Source organism: Prosopis cineraria, unplaced genomic scaffold (genome assembly GCF_029017545.1).
Source record: "Prosopis cineraria cultivar Desert tree isolate PC_DT_omini unplaced genomic scaffold, ASM2901754v1 PC6, whole genome shotgun sequence".
NCBI lineage: Eukaryota > Viridiplantae > Streptophyta > Magnoliopsida > Fabales > Fabaceae > Prosopis > Prosopis cineraria.
The window spans coordinates 15,012,736-15,034,694 of NW_026555337.1; the positions used below are offsets into that span (position 1 = coordinate 15,012,736).

General features: G+C 30.5%; 1 long non-coding RNA gene and 1 pseudogene across 1 annotated transcript; both read left to right on the forward strand.

The window, feature by feature from the left end:
* The first annotated feature begins 3,143 nt into the window (after positions 1-3,143).
* LOC129313932 (polygalacturonase-like) lies at positions 3,144-5,040 on the forward strand (annotated as a pseudogene).
* Positions 5,041-14,571: 9,531 nt separating this feature from the next.
* Positions 14,572-16,037, forward strand: LOC129312482 (uncharacterized). The gene is made up of 2 exons (XR_008593594.1): positions 14,572-14,787; positions 15,861-16,037. It is a non-coding gene; the product is annotated as an uncharacterized LOC129312482 (long non-coding RNA).
* Positions 16,038-21,959: the final 5,922 nt, after the last annotated feature.

Below are 21,959 nucleotides of genomic sequence, written 5' to 3' on the forward strand. Positions count from 1 at the left end.
ATCATTAAAATAGTGTCTTGACTGAGTTAATAAAATGTTTTGTTTATAACTAGTTTAATCACAGCTCGATTATAATTTGAACTATTAATCTTTAAACTAGTTTTTTGACCAGTTTAATGATTGATTTGGTTTTAAGTACTTTTTTTAAGTAATGTTATCTTATTGTTTCTATATGGGACCACAATTTTGTGAAGTTCAAATGATTTAGTTTCTTAAGTTTAGGAGAGTTGTTGATTTATCACATAATGCTCTGCTTGTTCAAGTTATAATACTTTGTGATTATACATGGGAAATGAAAGCTACTTTCCATGCTAACATGTTAATGGAAGAAGCCATGCTCTATATTTCAATGGAAAGATCAATAATTCAGCTTATCAAATAATGACTTTTTCATCCTAAAATTAATGGAAAGCTTATTCTTTTTCAAATAACCAACTACTAGCTCATCTATTTCGAATGCCAAATATGTGAAAGGTTGACTTGTCAGCCACAAAAAACGATGAAAAGCATGGCGTTTCCAGCTACTGTTGTAGCAAAAGACTCAAATGTCAATTACTCCGACGTTTCACATCATGTCTTTTTGGAGAAAAAGGTTATCTCTCAACTCACAAAAGTGGACAGCTTGCCAAGGAATTCCGACAAAGAATGCATTTTGGGTTTCTAAAGGAAACTTGGCCCACAATTGATAGTGAAGGTGAACTCTGGGCTATCAAAAATGGGCTTGAGACATTTAAGAGTTTAGGATAATGCAAAATCCAGCTTTATTCCGACTCCCTAGAAATCATCACGTGTGCAGATTTCATGGCTGAATTAAAGGAGCTCACAGTCACAGTACAGACAATGAAATTTCTTTGTGCCCTGAAATTCCTATAGGATGTTTTCTTTATATATCAAGAAGACTTAAATAGGATTATATAGAGTTTTTGTTTTTCTCTGTTTTGTAGTTTGATATAATTGTTCTTCTCAGGCTTCAGCTTGCCTTTTTATCAATAAAAAATTATACACTTACATACATGTACATGTGAAACTATTTATATTTATATGCACATAAATGAGATACACACCTACTATCATATTTATTAAGTTCCCCTTACCCAACGTGGCAACGTAGTACCTTAAAAAAAAAGAGGAAAAATTGCTAAAACCTACCTGACCAAAAATTTAATTGTGGAGAGGAACCTAGAAAATTTCTAAGAGGAGGTCCTTTGCTGGCATTAATTCAAAGCTTAAAATGTCCAGATTGCCCTTATGATAAAAAAAAGTTGAACAAGGTTTTTCACTATCAATATGTCATAAGGTCTTTTGCTATCAATAATTTCATGTCAATGTTTAATACAAGGTCCTTTAGTGGTAATTTATTGAGCCTCGAAGTATGTTTGAAGCATATGAGATGTTTCTTCCACGATATGCAATTGATCTTCAATAACATATAATTTTTTTATATATTTAAATATCACTTTTGCATATTTGAATATCCCTTATCAAAATCTCTTGGACACCTTTGGATGCATATGCTATATTTCATCCATAATATGTGATTGCTCTTCAACGAAATATAATTTTCTTCCATATATTTGAATATCACTTCTGCATACTCAAATATCCCTTATTAAAATCCCTTATAGGCACTTTTGGATGCATGTGCAATATTTCTTCCACGATATCCGATTGCTCTTCAACGAAATGCAATTTTCTTTTATATATTTGAATATCACTTATATATATTTAAATATTCCTTGTTAAAATCTTTATAGACATCTATGAATGTTCTTCCAAGATATATGATTGCTCTTCAATGAAATGCAATTTTCTTTCATATATTTGAATATCACCTTTGCATAATTGAATATTCTTTATTAAATTTTCTTATGGACACCTTTGGGTGCATATACGATGCATAACCCGTCAAGTAAAGATTGTGGGTTCCACCCATTATGCCATGTATAAATGGACTAAGAGAAAATATATCTATAATGTATTATTCTATAGAGCAATTTTTCCCATAAAACCTAAAAGACAATTTTAAAATATAAAACAAATGCATAAGTTGTCAAAAATTAATTGATAGTGAATGTCAATAATTGAAATTTTTTTGACTTGGAGTGTAAATGAGGAATTACATGTGTTCAAATCTATCCTAACTAGCACAACCTTAACCACAATATTTTATTTCATTAGACTTCATAGCTAGAACGGGAGGAAAGAGGGTTTAAGCAAACTTGAGTAGCAAAGAGAAGGCAGGAGTTGGGGTAGCTTCCACATGAGTTTTAAATCAGAAGTGTGTTTATGTAGATATGATGTGTGACAAAATAATATGTTGTGCCTAGGGTTAATTTCTATCAATTAGAACAAATTTGAACACATATATTTCTATATATGTTTGGATTTTGAGTCAAATAAAATATCATCATGGTCTACGTTTGATAACATGTACCTTTATTAAGGATTAGGGATTTTTGTATTGTTTATAGGATTGATGGGGAAAATTGAACCAAAGTGTATTACTTTATGAATATTTTTGCCTCGAATCCATTTACATGGGGCATAATAGGTAGGACCCACAATACTTACTTAAAATTGCACCATACATGTGTTAAGGATACCAGTAGCTCATTGTAGAATTCTTTATGGGTAGATTTGCAGCTTAACCAAATTTTTTTTTGAAAATTGTGCAGATATGATTAATTAAACACTTATAAGCACTAGAATAGTATATTCTTGAGGAAAAAATTTCACAAAATGAATTTTCCGGTAACAATATTTGAATTCCCAAAGAAATGATCTTGCTAAAGTGGACGATGACAGTTTGTGTTCAAGTCTACAGTTTGTTACCATAAGCTTGGTTTGAACAAAATCTCCAAATTTGGGAAAATTTTAATCATCCCATCCCAAATATGAATTATAATTGTTAAATAAACGGCCTTTGGTTATAAGCTTGTTTTAGCAAAAAGAACGAGAGGTTTATAACTTCATTGCTTGGCTATATTATGTGTCATTTTTCAGTTTTGCCACAAATAATATAAATAGCTCTTTGTCTAATGGGGTTTCACTATCTTATACAACTCTAGCAGACATTGTTCTACCTGAACAAGAGAGGGGAAAAAAAATTAAAGATCTATCTAGAATTCAAAGAAGAACAAAATATGGACGCAAATTTGAGTATGATTTATATTTCTGCTTTATTTTTACTACAAGCATCTTCAATCCTGGCTCAACCTACTGTTTTTGATATAAGAAAATATGGTGGAGCACCTAATGGAGATCTGACCTCGGTGAGTATTTATTTAAATATTGCATTCCTAGTTTGAAAGTTTACTACAAAAAATGAATTTTCTAACAATAAATTAATACTTAACAAATTTTGTGACAAATAGTCCTATTGCAAATAAATTTTTTGACAGATATATTCACTAAATTTCCAACACAAAAGTTGTATTACAAATTTTATGATTGATATGTGAGGAAAAATAAATTTTGCCACATTTATTTTGTCATGTAATTATGCCTCCAACATTTTTTTTTTAATATATTTAATTAAAATATATTTGGCTTTGTTGATTAATGTTGAGAAGAGCTTAGAGAGAGCATGGGAAGTGGCATGTGCGTCGACAAGTGCAAGTAAAGTTTTTGTGCCAAAAAGTACATACAATTTGAGACAAATAGAACTAAATGGTCCTTGCAAGGCTCCAATTGAGCTTCACATTGAAGGCAACGTTGTAGCACCAGAAAACCCTAATCAATTCAATGGAGATTCCCAATGGCTTAGATTTGGATACATTGATTCCTTTACCTTATCTGGTGGTGCCACTTTTGATGGTCAAGGTTCAATAGCTTGGAACAAAAATAATTGTGCTAAAACTTGGAATTGCAAGAAGCTTTCAATGGTAAGTAATAATTTAAGTTATGCTCATTTCTAAAATTCACAAACATGTGTTGTATTCCTTTTATAATCATTTTTTGAAACTATTTATTAAAACATAACAAGTGTAGAATTTTTAAATAATAATAATATAAAAGTATATGTTTTAATAGAAGAATCACAAAATTAACGAGTCAATTTTCTCATACTGTTTAAAAAAAGGTTAAGAGAAAGAGAAAGAAAACTAGATTTAGTGTCTTTTAATAATAAACTAATAAACCCTAAATCAATGAGGTACAGATCTTTTAAAATCTAACTTTCTTCTAAACCCCTTCCAGAATTTCGGTTTCAGCTTCATGAACAATTCAGTCATCCGTCACATAACATCCAAAAACAGCAAACATTTCCATGTGAATGTTCTAGGGTGCCAGAACATTACATTCAATGAATTCTCCATCGAGGCTCCGGCAGATAGTTTGAATACAGATGGAATCCACATTGGAAGATCAACAAAAGTGAAAATACTTAACTCAAACATTGGAACAGGAGATGACTGTATTTCATTGGGTGATGGAAGTAGACAGGTGAGTGTTGAGAATGTGACGTGTGGACCTGGCCATGGCATTAGTGTTGGAAGCCTTGGAAAATATGAAAATGAAGAACCTGTTGAAGGTTTCATAGTGAAGAATTGCACTTTTAAAAACACTGATAATGGTGTGAGAATCAAAACTTGGCCTGGCACTTCAATAAATATCCCAGTCTCTGGCTTGCGCTTTGAGAATCTTGTCATGATCAATGTCACCAATCCTATCATTATAGATCAAGAATATTGTCCGTGGAACCAATGCTCAAAACAGGTATCTAGTTCTCTTCCTTTTTGCGTATTATTGTATTTTTTAAGATGTTGCTACATATTTCTAACGACTTCTTTCATTCTTTTGTGCATTTTGAGCTGCTGCAGACTCCATCAAAAGTAAAAATAAGCAGAGTCTCCTTCAAGAATATTAGAGGCACATCAACAACAAAGAAGGGAATAATTTTTGATTTGTAGTAGTAGTGTACCATGTGAGAAGGTGAAACTCACTAATATTAATCTCAAATTCAATGGGATTCCTGCAATCGCTACTTGTAAGAACATCAAGCCCCAAGTCTTTGGCAATGTACCAACATGTACTCCTTAATATGTATTTTAATTTCCTCATTCATTGAATAACAAATATATTAAATATGTTAAAGTATTATTGTTCATTTCCAACTTTTCTATTTCCTGGTTCAAAAATTGTTGATGTCTGAGCACATCACTCCCAACTCTCATCTCCTTGAAGTTTTAATTAAAGACCTCTTATCTATTTTAAAAGCTTACAAAACATCTCCTAAAATTGAAAGTCATGTTACACAAACCTCTCTTTTAATTTCAAGATTTTATTTTCTTCCCATCATGCCATTAAATTGTCATTAATTCACCAAATTTAATGTGTATGTATATTGAAAAGCTAAAAAATTATTAACTGACTGATAATCAATATCTTCTTAAATCTTAATCAAAGATATGGTTTATTTTAACCAAAACAATAATTAAAAAGAATTATAATGAGCCATAGGAATTTAAGCATAATCAATATAACATAACATAATATAATATATGTAGAGCCGGTAATTTAGGTTAAGCTAGATGGGCCAAGTTGAATATGCATAAAAAAATTCAAGGCTGGGCTTCATAAAATAATAGTTTTTTAATGTCTTGAATATGCCTGAAAAAAATCAGACCAAGACCAATATAAAAGAAAACTATTTTTAAAAAGTATATAAAGCATAAAAAAATTAATTAATTCTTTAAATTTTAGGTCATTTATACTAAAATACCATATTTGAGTGCATTTATTGATATTTTTTTAAAAATTAAAAAATTTATATTTTCATATTTTTATTATTTTAATTTATAAAATATCTCAAAATAATATTTAAAATGTACTTTGATATTGATTTTAAAATTTTAACTCCTACATATTTTTTAAAAAAAGTTGAATCATTTAACTATCCCAAAAATATATTTATATTTTATACAATAAAAATGATTAATTTTAAATAGAAATTAAAAAAAATGTAAGTATTGGGCTGTCCCAAGCCCAAATGAATTTAGGTTACTTAAATTACTAACTCTATATATATATATATATGACAAACAAGGCAAATACGCCCAAAACAACAAAGAAGTAGAGAAAAAGTGCTCAATCTGCACCATAAATATATTCCATTGCAGGATATTGAAATTTTGGTGCGTCTTTAATCTTCTCATCATTTAGTGATACTAATTACATTTAGGTCATGTTTAGTTACTAGAAGGAATGGAATGAAAAAATCAAGATAAAAATGAATTAAATCACCTTTACCCCCATGATAAGTATGATAAAACTCATTAATATATACTATAAATATGAGAATCATCACACCTTTCAAAAATCTCATGAATCATGATTCCTGACCTCATAAACTAAATTACCCCTCTGTCTTTTGGATGTGTTAACCTATCCCCTTTGATCATCTTATTTTTACTTTTATTTTTTCAATCCATTTCATTCAATTTCTTTCTAATAAGCAAACAGAACCTTAGCAGCTAGAACAATGAAAGATAGATTAACCTTTGTTTATTGTTATTGTGAAGCTTATGACAAGACTGGGAGAAACACAAATCAGTGACCCCATACCAAAATTAATTTTTTAATAGTTGGTACTTAATTAATTATAAGACCATTCTTTATACGGCAACATGCATGAATGGTCTTATTATTTTAATACATGCATTAAAACAAATTGTGTCCAAGGCTTATTCTTACCCAACATGAGGTATATGACCAATATATAGAGCTTATTGTAACTGAAAATTAAAGATTGTATACTACTTGCAATATCTATCAATGGTCACATCTAAAATCTATATACAAAGCCATATCATTAATAGATTATTGATGAATTGTAAGTAGCATATTTCATCTCAAAATTCCTGAGAGCCGAGACACAAAATATAATGGCAAATAACATTATGAATAAATGTCATATAATATAAACAATAGGTTCACTTTTCTCTCATTCTCCGAACACTACAAAAAACAAAAAAATGGTGAATTAGAGATGAAATTTAGTGACAGAATAAATTTTTGTTGCTAAATTAGCGATGAAATTTAGTAATGGAATGTTCTGTCGCTAAACAAATTAGTGACGAAAAATTTTTAATTTCATCACAAAGCTTTATGTCATAACTCTGCAGCTAATTTCATCACAAATTATTTTTAATTTAACTTTATTATTTATGATATATTTGTATATAATTTATTTAATAATTTATTATTATGCTATAAATAAATAATTTAAAAATTATAATTTAAAATAATTTATTATTTTAAATTATTTGTATATTATTAATAGCAATTTAACTTGTATACTTAATTATTCTAATTTAAAAATAAAAATAAAAAATTAATAAATAAAAAATTAAAATATTATATGGTATATAGATACAAATTATAATATATATATAATGATAATAAAAATATTTTTAAATTTAATATTAAATTTATTATCACAAATAATTTTTCAAAAATAAAATATAATAGAAATAATTGTTATATATAAATTAATTTTTCCATATTAATAAATAAATACAATGTTTAAAAAAGTAAATTTGAATACTATATTTAATAATAATTTAAATAATATATTTATTAATGTGTGTGTGTGATATGTATTATATATTTAATTTATCAATTAAGATTGAAAATTCTTTTTAGCTCAATTAACAATAAGGTAGATGTAAAGGCATTGGGGAGTGTGAGGTTGTGGGTTTGAGCTTGGCTAAGGCACAATTGAAGGTAATAATATTTGACATGATAATGACAAATGAGGTGGCGGTGAGGTGATGCTAAGGTGGCATTGGTCCATTAGATGATGAGGCGGTAGTGAAGTGGTATTGGTCCATCGGGTGATGTGCTAATGATGTTTTGGTTAATCTAAAAATCAGCAACAGATTAATGATGGAATACATTCCGTTATAAAGTCAGAATAGCTTATCCTTATTTAGTGATGAAAATTTTTCATCAGTATTTTGTTGCTAATTAGTGATAGAATCACGAATTCTGTTGCCAATGAATTGGTGATAGTGTTTTTATTGATGGAAATATTCAATCTCTAAATGCATTAGCGACGGAATTTTTACATTTTCTGTTGCTAAGCAGCTGTTTTTTTTTTTTTTTTTGTAGTGGAAGGATCACGCATGATTTATTGTGCGTGTGTGTATGCGTGTCTATTATCATAATTCATATCTGAGTAGTTCACTTTCTTTAAATCTTAACTGTCCGTAGCAAACAATTATTCTCTTACCTCCACAGTTGATTCATTTTGTATGGCATATTCTTTCACCATGTTTCTATTTTGATTTCTTGGTGCAAAGATGAGTGAAGATGCATACTTGTGCCTTAGATGAACTTGTTCAAGATCTAGAGACTATTTCTACTATTTTTTTTAAAGAAAATTCAGCCATTGTATTTGACTCGTTTAGGCTTTAATTTTTGCTTCCCGAATGTCAACTTGACTCAGTTGTCTTTTGCCTTACCTCGCTTGACTTGGTATAAAAAAATGCCGAGTCGAGTCTACCAAGTTAACCGAGTCAATTGCAAGTCAGGCTGTGTCAATGAAAATAATGAGTTTGCTGGCAAGTTGATACGATTTTCTTCATAAAAAGCATTAACTTGGAGAGTCAACTCATGAGTCTAATAACCATAGTCCCGTGTGGGCATGAGGCTGGTAATCTAGTTGCATATTAAGTTATATACATCAATGACCATGATATAAATGGCAACACTAATTAAAAATGAATCTACATATTTGATCAGCTCTCGCAAGTATATGGGATCAATATAATAATAAGTCTAAAGTATTATGGGTCAAACCTAGAGGAAAGCGATAATCTTCGTTATAACAAAAGCAAGTTATTTTGAGAGAATTATTAAATTAAATAAAGAATGCAAGAATGGTAAAAAAAAATTGTAGGAACCAACCAATTAAAAGAGCACCAAGGAAAAGGATTCACCTACCGAGATGACTTATTCTAATTTAGTGATTCACTTCCCTTTGTTTATAAGGTGTCCTAATTACCTTTTAGCTAGTATATTAGGATATATTTAATTGAAGTTAAATTTAGCTTCCATTAAACTATACTCTTTAATTGAACCATGAAACTACAATCTAAGTAACCACAAATCCCTAAATTATTTCTAATTTAGTTGTTGATGTCTATCTCTCTAAGTTTAGGTAAGTTTTTCACCTTTCAATTCATCAAACTATCCATAGACAATTTATATAGTGGCCATCTATATAAAAAGACAATTAAATCAAGAGAGATAAATATAAAAGCAAACAGATAAATTTCATAGACAAAAATTCAACGTTTAAGAGGGAAAATAAATAAAACTACATAAAAGAGAAAAACTATCCTAGCTAGGCTACTTCATCCCCTAATTGAGGATTAGAAACAACTCATAGAGAAGTCATACAAACTTCAATAAAAGACACTGACAAAATTAAAGGAATAAAAAATGAGGGAAAACTCCCAGCTTAGAAGAACTCTTCTAGACACCATACTCTATCTCCTAACTCTCAAAGATGTTATTGGATGATCCCAATGAGGCTCCTTAAGATTTCTTATATAACTTTCACAACCCAAAAACCTAAAAGCCCCTTAGCCCGAGTTTCTTTGGGCCTTTTATTTTAATTCTTTTAATTCAAGATTAATTTCCTTTCTGATTTTTCGTCTGCCCGCAGTTAAAGTAAATAACAACCACTTCATCCGCCCACAGTCAAATTCCTTGTAATTTTGTTTGCCCTTAGTTGAAGCACGAACCAGCTTTTTAATCCTTTCCTCATCTTTGACCGGTTGTAACAAACCATTTCTCTACAAAACACTTACGGTGCTCAATGAAGCAATATATTCTTTTTTCCAACTATTGTTTATTCCATGGTTAGTTTAAATTGAGAGCTAAAACAAGACAAAAGCAGAGTACAAAATGGACCCATCAACATTTATATATAATAAAGTATATTGACTTCCTAGTTTTACCATAATTACATAGATTTGTTTCATATTGAGGTTGCGAGTTTCGTGTTGGTGTCTCACGCGAACGTGTTCAAGTTTGATTTGTATTTTTGTCTTAATTTTTGCGTTTCTGGTTCAAAATGTTTCTTTTCCAGTTCGATGGCCTTGTCGTAGAAAAGATTTTCATTTTTGATTTTGTCCTAGAAAAGATTTCGTTTTTGTTTCATGTTTGATCGACGCTGGTGATAGTTTTTTCATTTTTGATCTTGTTCTAGTTTTAGATCTCTTATTATTTGCTAGTTTTATTTGATATCTTGTTCTTAACTTGTGTTCTTGATTTCGTTTCTCTACTCCTTGTTCTGTTTGGGACAAAGAAGGTTCCAATAAAGAAGAAGTAGGGTAGATTTCAGATCTGATGACGTGGGTGCGATTTTTCTTTTCTGTTTTTTAATTTTTAAAAAATGCCATGTGGCTGCTGGCACTACTATCTTATCGGTCAAATCTAATTTACTGATCGACATGGATGGCAGGGTGACAATGTACCAAATTGAAAAACATTAGGGCCCATTGTGTAAAAAAAACTTTAAAATAGCAATTACTCCTGCGTGAAAACTTCATAAGTACAGTTGTACCTTAACCCATTTATTAATATAAAATTAGCGGCAAGAGCGGTAATATTTCATCAGGTTTTCAAATTTATTCATACACGTAATATTGCCATGACAGTAATTGATAGAGCTTTTAAATTTTGGGCGTCTCTTCTTCTGCTTCAACTTCTTCGGCTTCTTCAGTCATTATAGGCACCATTAATTTCATATGTCTCAGACCCTCTAAATCTGGAAGGAAGGAAGAATAAAAGAACCACCAAAACATTGCTGCAAGTAGATAATGAGAGCAAATAGGTGGCGACCAAGAAGTGACGACAAGCCTCAGGCAAACAATAAGTGACAACAACGGAACCCACAAATAAACAGATCTGGTGAGAAAACGGACAGCGACAGTGGCAAAAACACAAGTTCAATCCAAAGAGAAGAAGCAGAGGTCGAAGAGAAGAGCAGTCTCCTTAGTGCACGGTTAGGAGAGATGATAAGCGAGAGTAACAAAAATTTAAAAATCATTTAGAGCCAACCGAATCCACCAACACCGATAGGATAAGCCAATTTTTTTCAACTTCAATCACAACGTGGTTTTTCACAGAAGTTATTTTTTTAAAAAAAAAAATCTATCCAAACATGGTTTTTTTTCCCTTCTTTCTTATTCCCAATGGACTTTAATTAACACCCTAGTTGAGGTTTCGCTCATTCAAATCTCAGTTGAGGTGTTATCCAAACATAGCCTATATGTAAACTAAAACCAGACTCAATACATACAAATATGCTCCAAAAATATCATCTCATATACCGTAACAATTTGTATCATGAATTCAAAGTAATAGGGATAGGGTCAAAAGAAAAAGAGAAGAAGAAATCCATAGGGAGGATTCACAATAATATTCACTGCCAATACATGCCATCACTTCGCTTCTGTTTTATGTTCTCATTTCAATGCCCTCCTTGAATCCAACCTACTTGATGAGCCCATTTAAATATTGCTCTCTATTAAGCCCATTCATTACCTATCTTTCCTCCTTGTTCATCTTCTAAGCCGTTCGAACTTTGGCTTTAATTTTCTGTATTTTCTTTTGGTTTTGGATTTTTTTTATTTCAATTTCTCTATATCTAGATCTGAAAATTTGTTCTGGATCTTTAATTAGCTGTTTGATTTTGTATTGCTTTCGACTTTTGCTTTTCTTCTTGCTAATTCTAGCCAGTCCATTTTAAATGGGTTAGCTTATATTCTCAAATCTAGAATCTTACCTTTTGTAAATTCCGTTCAAATTACTGTTCTATGTACCGTGAAATTACTGTTCTTTCTAAAGTACAAAAATTATTTAATATTTGTGATATTTTCTTATAACTATAACATAAGAACACACAATTATTTAATAATTTATAATTCTGCATGTTGATTATGAAATACTCACTTCAATCCCATTTTATAAGAAATTTTGGTGGAGATTTGCCATATTAAAATACAAGGCACTTTGACAAAAATAATGTTTCATTGATAATTTTTTAAAATATTACTCTTCCTATCATATTCTTTCTCTTTAATTTTCTTTAAGCTCATTGACTAACAAGTACTGAATGCAAATTCAACAACTATTAGAGACAGACAAATGAAAAGTAAATTGGTAATTTTCTAGTTAGATAGGTACATGAATGATTTAGTTGGGTAATTTTTTCCCAATTGTTTTGGACAAGGAATAACTCTCGCAATTGAGAGTGTGAACAACGTCGAAAGTTTATAATTTAGTCAAACAAGCGTATTTTTATTTTATTTTTCTATCAGAACAAATGAAAGAAAAGTAGAAAATCATGAATTTTTGGTTGAAAACTAGGGCAATTTTTTTTAAAAAAATTCATTCAACCTTTAATATTACGTTAGCTTAATTGTAACTTTTATTGGTACGCGCACATTCAAATATTCTGATAACTTTTACAATCAAGCACTTGGGTCAACTGTTCAGAGATTGTATTAGCTTAATAACAGGTTCTGATTTTCGAATCATGTGAATCTTTTTTTTTTTTGGGACCAGATAATCATGTGAATGCAATTGTTAAATATTTGGTGGGAGAACTTTACCATCTTCCCACAATACAAATATAAATTAGGTCTAGTAGAAAAGGCTAGCCTTTCACAATGTAGTAAACAAAAATTCAAATCCACGGCCTGCAGAAAGAGTTGCTTGACCGTCTCTCAAATATAATTGTCTTCAAGAGAAAGACATGTACAATCAAAAAAGAAAAAAGAGAGAGAGAGAGAGAGAGAGAGAGGAGAGCATTACATATAAATTCCAGATAAAGAAACTAATTACTTACAAGTCTCCTTCACTTATAAATACTAAGTTTTACATAATAAATGAATGGTATTTTTGAAAAAGTAAGTTTTTAAAGTGTCATTATTTAGTTTTATTGATATGCATAATTTTATTTAAATTGTTTTATAATTTGGGGCAAAGGAAGTATTATATTGTAATATGAGTATATTAAATATACACTCATTCCAAACTACAATATAAGTCATTTTCTAAAAGCACTCCTTGGTCCAAAATATAGGGTATTGGATAAGTTTTATTTTTTCCCATTTATACCCTTGCTTTTTTTTTTAATTCATTGTCTTTAAATGCTTCATATTTAAAAATTATCCACATGTAACCAGGAAAACTCAAGGGTATAAATGAAAAGATGTACACAAATTTTGTAAACCATAAATTAATTAACAATGACATATATTATGGTTTGGATAGTAGCCTTCTGTCAACAGTTTGTGTGTGTAGCGTTTTGATATTTAAAATATCTTCGAAGCCTTCTATATAAAAAAAAAAAAAAGTCTTTGAAGCCCAAGAAGATATAACGAAGCATAGAATAATTATCCAAAACTAAACGCACTTTGAGTTTTATATATGGTGTGAGTGCATGGTGATTTCCAAAAGTCATACATCAAAAATATTTTTTAAAAAAGAAAATAATGTAAATGTTTTATAATATGATAAATTTTTATGAACATATGATATTATTCATTTTTATTTTTATTTATTTTTAAAAACTAAACGCACTTTATCTTGTTCATAACCTTGAACAATTTTTTTTTTGTTTTCGTTTGATCTTTAATCCAAACTAATCTTTAATCTTGTTCGTAACTTGTAGGTACCTCTTTGGGAGATAATATATTGTTTTGGAAATAGTCTGTTGACATCTTCAAAATTGACTAAATCCTACCATTAAATTTAATGTGCTTTTGACTTGTTCATCCCTAGCTAATTGGCGTCATAGAAAACTTTGGCTGGTCTTCTGATTAAATGATATATAAACTCGTTTGATTTTAATAAAGGAATTAAATACCATACATTGACTTAGCAAGAGCAATTATTAATCTTTGTTTGCTTAATCGTATTGTTTAATTACAATTATATATTTATTGAATAATTTGCTTTCGTATCTTATTATCCCTAAATTAAGAATAACAGTCGAGTAATTATATGCAACGTATGAGAAATAAAATATTATCGAGAACTTTGTATGATTTAAACCTGCTTGACGAATTTACTGTCTTATATGCTTAAATTCTTACATACATACATTCCCTATACATATATACATGGATAGTATTAAAAATCTATGCTAGATAATAGTTGAATAACTTGAAAATAGTTACCCATAAATATTTTAATTTCCCTTAAAAATCGCTCTCAAGCATGAAATACATAAACCTAGCCAAATAAAAGTCGAACTAATTTGGCTGATGTCAAATTGAAAGTTTCATAAAGTTGATTTGAAAGAAATTAAATTAAAAAGAAAAGGTCATAGTCAAATTTTTTAGTTTCCTTAGTTTTGTTCTGACAATACGCATGTTTGACTAAAGATTATATTCAAAGATGCCAGTCCAGTAAAACTGTTTTAAAACCTTCTTATTCATCATCATCATCATCATCATCATCATCATCATATATTATTTTGCCTGATCACAATATGTATATATATGTATGTATATAACCCAGCAATCACCAGAAGTGTGCTTTATGTATATAACCCAGCAATCACCAGAAGTGTGCTTAGTTCTCATATATCACCAAAAGTTTTTTTTTAATATTCATTATTAATAGAGATTTTTCAATTGAAGAAGATCGTCGATATGAAGAAACTGATATTGAATATTGCTTTGCTGTTTGTTCTTCTCTTCTCTGGGAATGTTGCAGCTCGGGAACCTGCAGTGATCTGGAGATCGGATCATTACATCGCCCGTAAGTGATTGGGAAACTACATTTTTTTCAAATTAATTTAAATAATTAAAATCATTTTTCAGGCTTGTATATGTTCACCAATCTCTTCAATTATTAGGTTTTTATAAACATTAATTGACATCTCAATTATTATGGATTTTTTCTTTACGATTATTTGATATCTTGTACTTAAATCTAATTCATGTTACTCCATCGATGCATATTATAGGAAGCACAATTTCGAAACCATGTTTTAAATTTAATTTAATTTTAAAAAATTATCAAAATTAACATATTAAATTCAATATAAGGGTTCTTATTTGCAACACAAGGGGCAATAATAAAGAGAAGTGAGTATGATCATCAATATTAATTTAAAATATAAAAAACCACAATATTTCCAGCAAAATGCCTGGCCCCCTTTAGTTTTCTTCAATATGGGTTCAGGTTTTAGATGCTTCTATTGAATTTAAAAACTAATTCAAACCCATTGAAACGATTTCAAAATTGGAAATATAAAAATGCTAGATATACTCTACTTACTAATTTTCATTTTTCTTTCTTCTTTTTTGATATATTTGTATTTCATGTTTTTGGTTACAAATTTGGAAATCATTGATTGGACAAATGTCATACACATCCACAAATTTAAATATTATACTCTCTCTGTCCCAAATTATAATTCATTTTTAAATAAAATCACACATAATAAAATTTATTAAATATACTTTATGACCTTACTTTTTAAAAATAAAAATACAAACTTTCAAAATACCTTTTATTTAATACTCTATTTGTTAAAAAAATATTAAGAAGAGAAAATATATGAGAAGAGTAATATTGTAAAAATTTTGTTAATAAAATTTTATTTTTATCAAAGTGTCTTATATTTTAGGATACTAAATCTTTTTGAAAAGTGTCTTTTAACTTAGAACAGAGGTAGTATTATTTTTTTTAATTTCCCTAATGATTTTGCTCATTTTTCAGCTACATACAAACATTCATTCGTAAAGGTGTCTTTACATATTTAATTTTTTTATTTTGATTATATTGAAGCTGACCCTTAGCTTGAATGGAATAAAAAAAAAATGCAGGCAAATTATTTCCCCGCTCTGATGTACCAAGGGATCACCACTATCTTCGACGTTAGGCACAAAGAAAACTCCGTGTGTTGTGATGAAGAAGCTTATGGCCGAGATGTCTGCAAAATGCTTTGTGTGTTTTATGATGAAATAAATCTATATTATATATAAGTAACTTTTTTAATGTCATTTTTAAATACCAAATAAAAAATTATTATGCATAAGAAAATTACTTACACAAGTTTAAAGAAATTAATAACTCTGTTGTTAATTTTTGAATATACAAACTGTTATTTATAAATTATCTGAAATAAAAATAATTTAATTATATATGATTCAGTCACAACATCCTCGGTGGAAGATATACTTACATTTAATACCTGATCATATCTCGAACATGATTATCTTTCATAGAAGGATACCTCTAACTAAAGTATTGACTGAATTACATAAATTAAAATTAGATTTTAAAAATGCAAATTTTAAATAATTTTAACAAAACTATGTGAAGGCCCAAATAATTGTTGACAACCAAAACTAAGTGAAATCTCTCTGCTCCCTTAGATTTATTTTTCAATAAAAAAATCATATGGGAGCCTGATATAAAATAAATATATCTTCAAACTTTTGTGAATTCTTAACCTCAAGCTGATATGAAGAGCAAGTCATCCACGCCAAAAGTTTGTTCTTTATACAGTCATTCTTTTTTTGGCCAACTGTAAGAAATTCATTCCAAAGGGATAAAACCAGAAGTACGAAACGAGAAAACAGAAACGGAAGAAGGCAACAAGACAGCAACAAAAAGCAATAATCCGAAAAACGGAAACAGCAAAGCCAAAAATAACAGCCACCGTGCTCTGAGACATTTGAAGAAGAGACCACAATCGAATACTGCAAACTTCTAATGACATCCTTTGCTGGAAGATTACATAAAGGAAGTGATGGTGAAGACACTCATCCTATCGGACTCACCTCCTTGGAAACTGACGCTGCCACAAAGTCACCTACACAATTTCCTTCACGTGGTGTGAAGGCTACAGAAAACCCGGCATTGTTTGTCATCAGAGCGAGAATATCCTCAATAATACCTCGACTGGGCCAATCACCAAGATTTGGTTGCTTTATACAGTTATTCTATGAAAGGTCAAGTTGCTAATTTTAAATTCTCAATTAACCATATATTAATCAATGATAGATGATAGGGTATTTATTTTTAAATCGATGTCACATCAATAAAAAGTAAATAAATATTTGCATATGATTTTAATTTTACATTGTATATATATTGAAGTAAATATTTGAGTACAGTTTACAATTTTTTATTTTTCTATGATTAGATTACTTTTAATTAATTCTAAAATATCATTTTGGACCATAATCATGAAAGATGAAATAATGGTTACTCTGTGCGTGTGTCTGCGTGTAAAATTATGCATGTTTGCTAAATCGAGGGCTATTGAATTGTGGTTAACTGACAAAAAACATTAGGAATGATTAGGGTTGTAGGGCAATTAAGATAGGCCATCCAACTAAACAGAGCTGGTTTCGAGATGAGAAATGGATGGATTCACTTGAAGTGGACATATGTAATATAAATTACGAAGAATAGAACCTAAGGCTCCCAAATAAAAGAAACTTGCATTAAGGCTCAATAATTTTACGAGCTCAAATGCCTTATATGCAAATATATTTTTTAATAAAAAGATTCATTTGCTTCTCATTTGAAATGTACAAGTTTTTTAAGTGCATGCACAACAAAATGTTTGTATATGATATGATAAAGTCTATAATTAACAACACAATGTTTGTTCATTATACATAGTTCGTGTAGTGTAGTTGAACAATAATATATAAGTTTGTTAGTGTATGAACAACAGAATATTTGTATATACATGAATAATACAATATCTTGTGCACGATGTTATTTTTTCAAATGAGGGGCAAATGCATCTTTTCACTCGAAAACATATTTGCATGTAAGGCATTTGGGCCTATAAAATATATTCAAAATGTCTTGAGCCTTAGGTGCTAATTTCTCTGATCTAGAGTGCCATTCTCCCTACAAATTATGTGCTGTGTACAAAGAAGGGAGGAAAAATTGTCTCAATCTCATTCATATAATATGTACATGTATATATACAATGGGGTTTTAAGCATATATATTCGCGTGATTTCTCAATCTGTGTAACTCTCGATATCCTAATATCTATTATATTTACAGATATATACATATATTATTTACAAATGAAAATCATAAATGATTGAAAATATAAACAAATTAAATATTCTCTTCACTCCCTCTCAAGTTGGTACATGAGGATTGATAATGCCCAACTTGCTTCAGCATGTCAAATATCTAATTTCTTATGCACAATATAATTTCGTTGGTGTGATTTCCTTCGATTGAACTCTATTCCCAAACAACGTTTCTGCATGCTTGATTCTCTCACGGAATGCCAGATTATTGGCAATGGGTACAAACACTTGATTATTACAAAATAGAGATGCAGCATTTCGTTGTGCTGTCCCAAGTTTATGTGAGTAATGCTTCATATAAATTGTAATTGGACCCAGCTAAGGTCATCCTTTTCAAGAAGTTGATATATATGCTAGAGCTAGTAATTCAGGCTAAGTCTGAACCCACCCAAAAAAATTTAAGACCAAGCTTATAAAAATATGCTTTTTATGTTCAGGCCAACCTCGATCCTCGATCGGGTTCGACCCGAATACCCAAATAAAAAAGTTTATTTTAAAATATATATATATAATATAGTAAATATTAATTAATTCTTTAAGTTTTAGTTATACCAAAATACCATATATTTGAGTCTTATACATCATTTAAGCATAAAAGAATATATTTTATATTTTTTATAAAATAAAAATTAATTTTAAATTTAAAAAGATAAATTAAAAATAATTTTAAAAATAAAATTCTGATATTCAAGCCGAGCTTGATTATTTGAGTTTTTCATAGAGTCAGGCTTAAGCCTTGCCCACCCCAATTCTCAACTTTAAATTATATACTATTGGATTGTAGTTAGCCAAGCAACCCATCATGAATCTTCCAAATATTGGCGGGACCTAAGAAGGACACGTGGCTTGGGATCATTCAATAAGAGTAGTATTGCTGGTCATGTCTATGCTGCTTTGCATAATGATGTTAGAAATAACTAAAATGAGAGAGAATTATAAACTTGAACGCACGGCTATATATGAGGGGACGACGAGTGGATGATTTGAGTAATCTTTTCTTTTTGATGTATTCTTTCCTTCTAATCCCTCTGTATTTCTTCTCTTACCCTTCTTTTTGATTTCTATAATTCTCTTCCTCTACTGTATTTTCTCTTTTTCCCTTGCTTTATTTGGTGTCAAGAGCTATTTTTGTGTGTGTTTGTGTGTATTTTCAGGCTCAATTTAGACGATGACACAACGTTCTATATTATCCTTGTTCTACACAAGGTTTTTCTTCATCTTTGCTAAGTCGGCAATTCGATTTTATAGGAAAACTACTTAGTTTGCATGCCAACATGTTTGCTTCTAAGGACATCAAGTGGATATACGCGTTGACTTAAGACCATTCCTTTTGGATAATGTGCTACTTCTATCTCCATAAAGCATTTCAATGTGCCAAGTTCTTTTATATTAAACTTAAGCCTCGTTTGGTATGATGAAAGAGTTTTAATAAAATTGAAATCGAAACTAGAATAGAGTTGAATTATAAAAATATATTTGGTATAGGAATGGAATCCTGATAATGATATGATTTTAATAAATATATGTATTTAAAATAGAGAAAATACAAAAATGTCCTTGTCAAAAAACGAGAAAGCTCTAGTCCATCGCTTTCTTTCTCAGCAATAGACCAAAACGCCGACATGAGAATGAGCATGATGAACCTGTTCATAAGTTATGGTTTTCAAGAACCAGCATGAGCAAGGCAAAAACATCTTCATAGTCCAAGACTCAATGAAGGAATGGCCTTCTTAAGGCCAATAGTTGCAGAAATCTCAATCGTACAATCACAACCAAATGAATTTTCAAAGTGCAAATGGAGAGGATGAAGAATGAAAGGAGGGGAAAAGCAATTGCACAAGCCAATTGATTCAATTTTCAGGGCAATATATATATATATATATATATATTAGATGCATCATGCATTTGGACCTTTGATTCAGGGTTCAATGACTTGATTCGTTAACAAAATCTGCACTTTCTCACCCACCATCGAAGCCGATACCATAACGCCATCCGATAGCACTTATAGCTAAACCTGAACGTTGCAAACTCTCCAGCGTACATTGTTTGATTTCTCCATCAACAAGATAGAAGTGATATGCAAGTTGAGGATAAAGTGATAATGAGGCAGAAAAGAATTGGATTCTTTGGGTATAGCCTTGGAATCAAATTCGGCCTAGTTTGTTAGAATTGGGATTCTTGGGAATGCATGATCGAGTGTACCAAACTTGTCTCTAAAAGGAATTCTTTTCCAACTCCGTTTCCAACATCAAGATTCGTAGATACCAAACATGGATTGTGTAAAAATCTCTTTACTTAATTCATATGATCATCACTCCTCCCTGCAAACACACATGTCATCTATGTTAGTGATAATGTCCAAAGGACCAAGCCCAAAACCATTAAACCCAAGCACGTTTAGATTTAGGGTTATGTTCTTCCCACTAGAACATTTTTTTCGATGAATCTAAACCGATAAAACACTTCACCTAAGTTTATAAACACATTTAAACCCATTTTGTTAGATGGAAACGTCCCCAAACCAAAATCTCCAAAATTCCAATCCTTCACCCAATCAAAATCTGAAAAAAAAATGTAGGAGGAGAGAGGAAATCAAGCTAGAACACTTACTTGAATGTTTTGCAGCCTCAAAACACCCCCCAGCTAGTCGAAAATCATTGCCCTAGCATGGCCTACTCGTTTCTCTTCTTCCTCTCCTTCTCTATTTTTGATTTTCTGTCCAACTCGTGTACTTAAAATAGGTATATCATTCATGTTTGGCTCCAAATGTGCCCTTGTTATTTGTCCATATTCGTGGACAGAGACCTGCTCGTGTAAGTGCAGGAAGGAGGCACCAGGAGACAAACCAAATCCGCGTTGAGCTATGGCATGTGAAAATTACAACTCTTGGCCCCCAAGTTCTAAAAATTTTAGTTTGTGCTTTTTTTTAAAAGAAATCTGGGTCCTTTTTTTATATTAGCCCCATTTCTGAATGGAACCAATCTGGTTTTGATTGATTTCACTTGTTGTTGACCAAGTTTACTAGTCTTGACTGATTCCCTCAATGTTTGATTTAGAGGTTCTACCATATTTGATTAAGAACCATTTCCCAGTTCAACTATTTGAACTAGTTAGTTGCATTTTTAAAATCATGCTATAAACACAATTTAAAGTGTCATGAGTCTCATATCGAGAAGCCTTACAAGTGGTGTAAGATTTATAAGTTTAAGGGGCTCTCTTACCCAATAGACTAGTCTTTTGGGATAGACTCTCCTTTTAGGCTTGTATTTGTTATATTGGTGCTTTCATTGAGAGGATAATATCACAGAAAAGGTTATCCATAGAGAGTTCTGACTGATAGAAGGCCGAGTGAAGTGCCGTAAAGTAGAGCCGTCAGGGATGTTGGCTTTTGACGGAGTGGCATTGTTATGAGTCTCACATCGAGGAACCTCACAAGTAGTGTAGAATTTATAAGTTTAAAGGCTCTTCTATCCAACAGACTAGTCTTTTAGGATAGGTTATTCCTTTACGCTTGTACTCATCACACAAAGGCACATCCCAATTTCTCTCACAGACTACATTTACCTTTATGTATCCATCTACGAGTGTGGTTTTCATGGGCTAGGAATAATATTTGTAATTTCAGTTGAAAATGCCAACCCCCTCTTCTATGACCTTGTCCCTGAACCTGAACCAATGTGAGAGTAGCCACATATATAGTCATACTCTAATTAAAAAAATTCGTGTTTTCTTAATTCGTGTTTTTCTTTCCTCATCCTTTATTAACAATTCGCAATTATACATATAAACCATTCTATTAACAAAGTGCAAAGTGCTACTGCTACACACACACAAAGGTCGATAAAATCATGA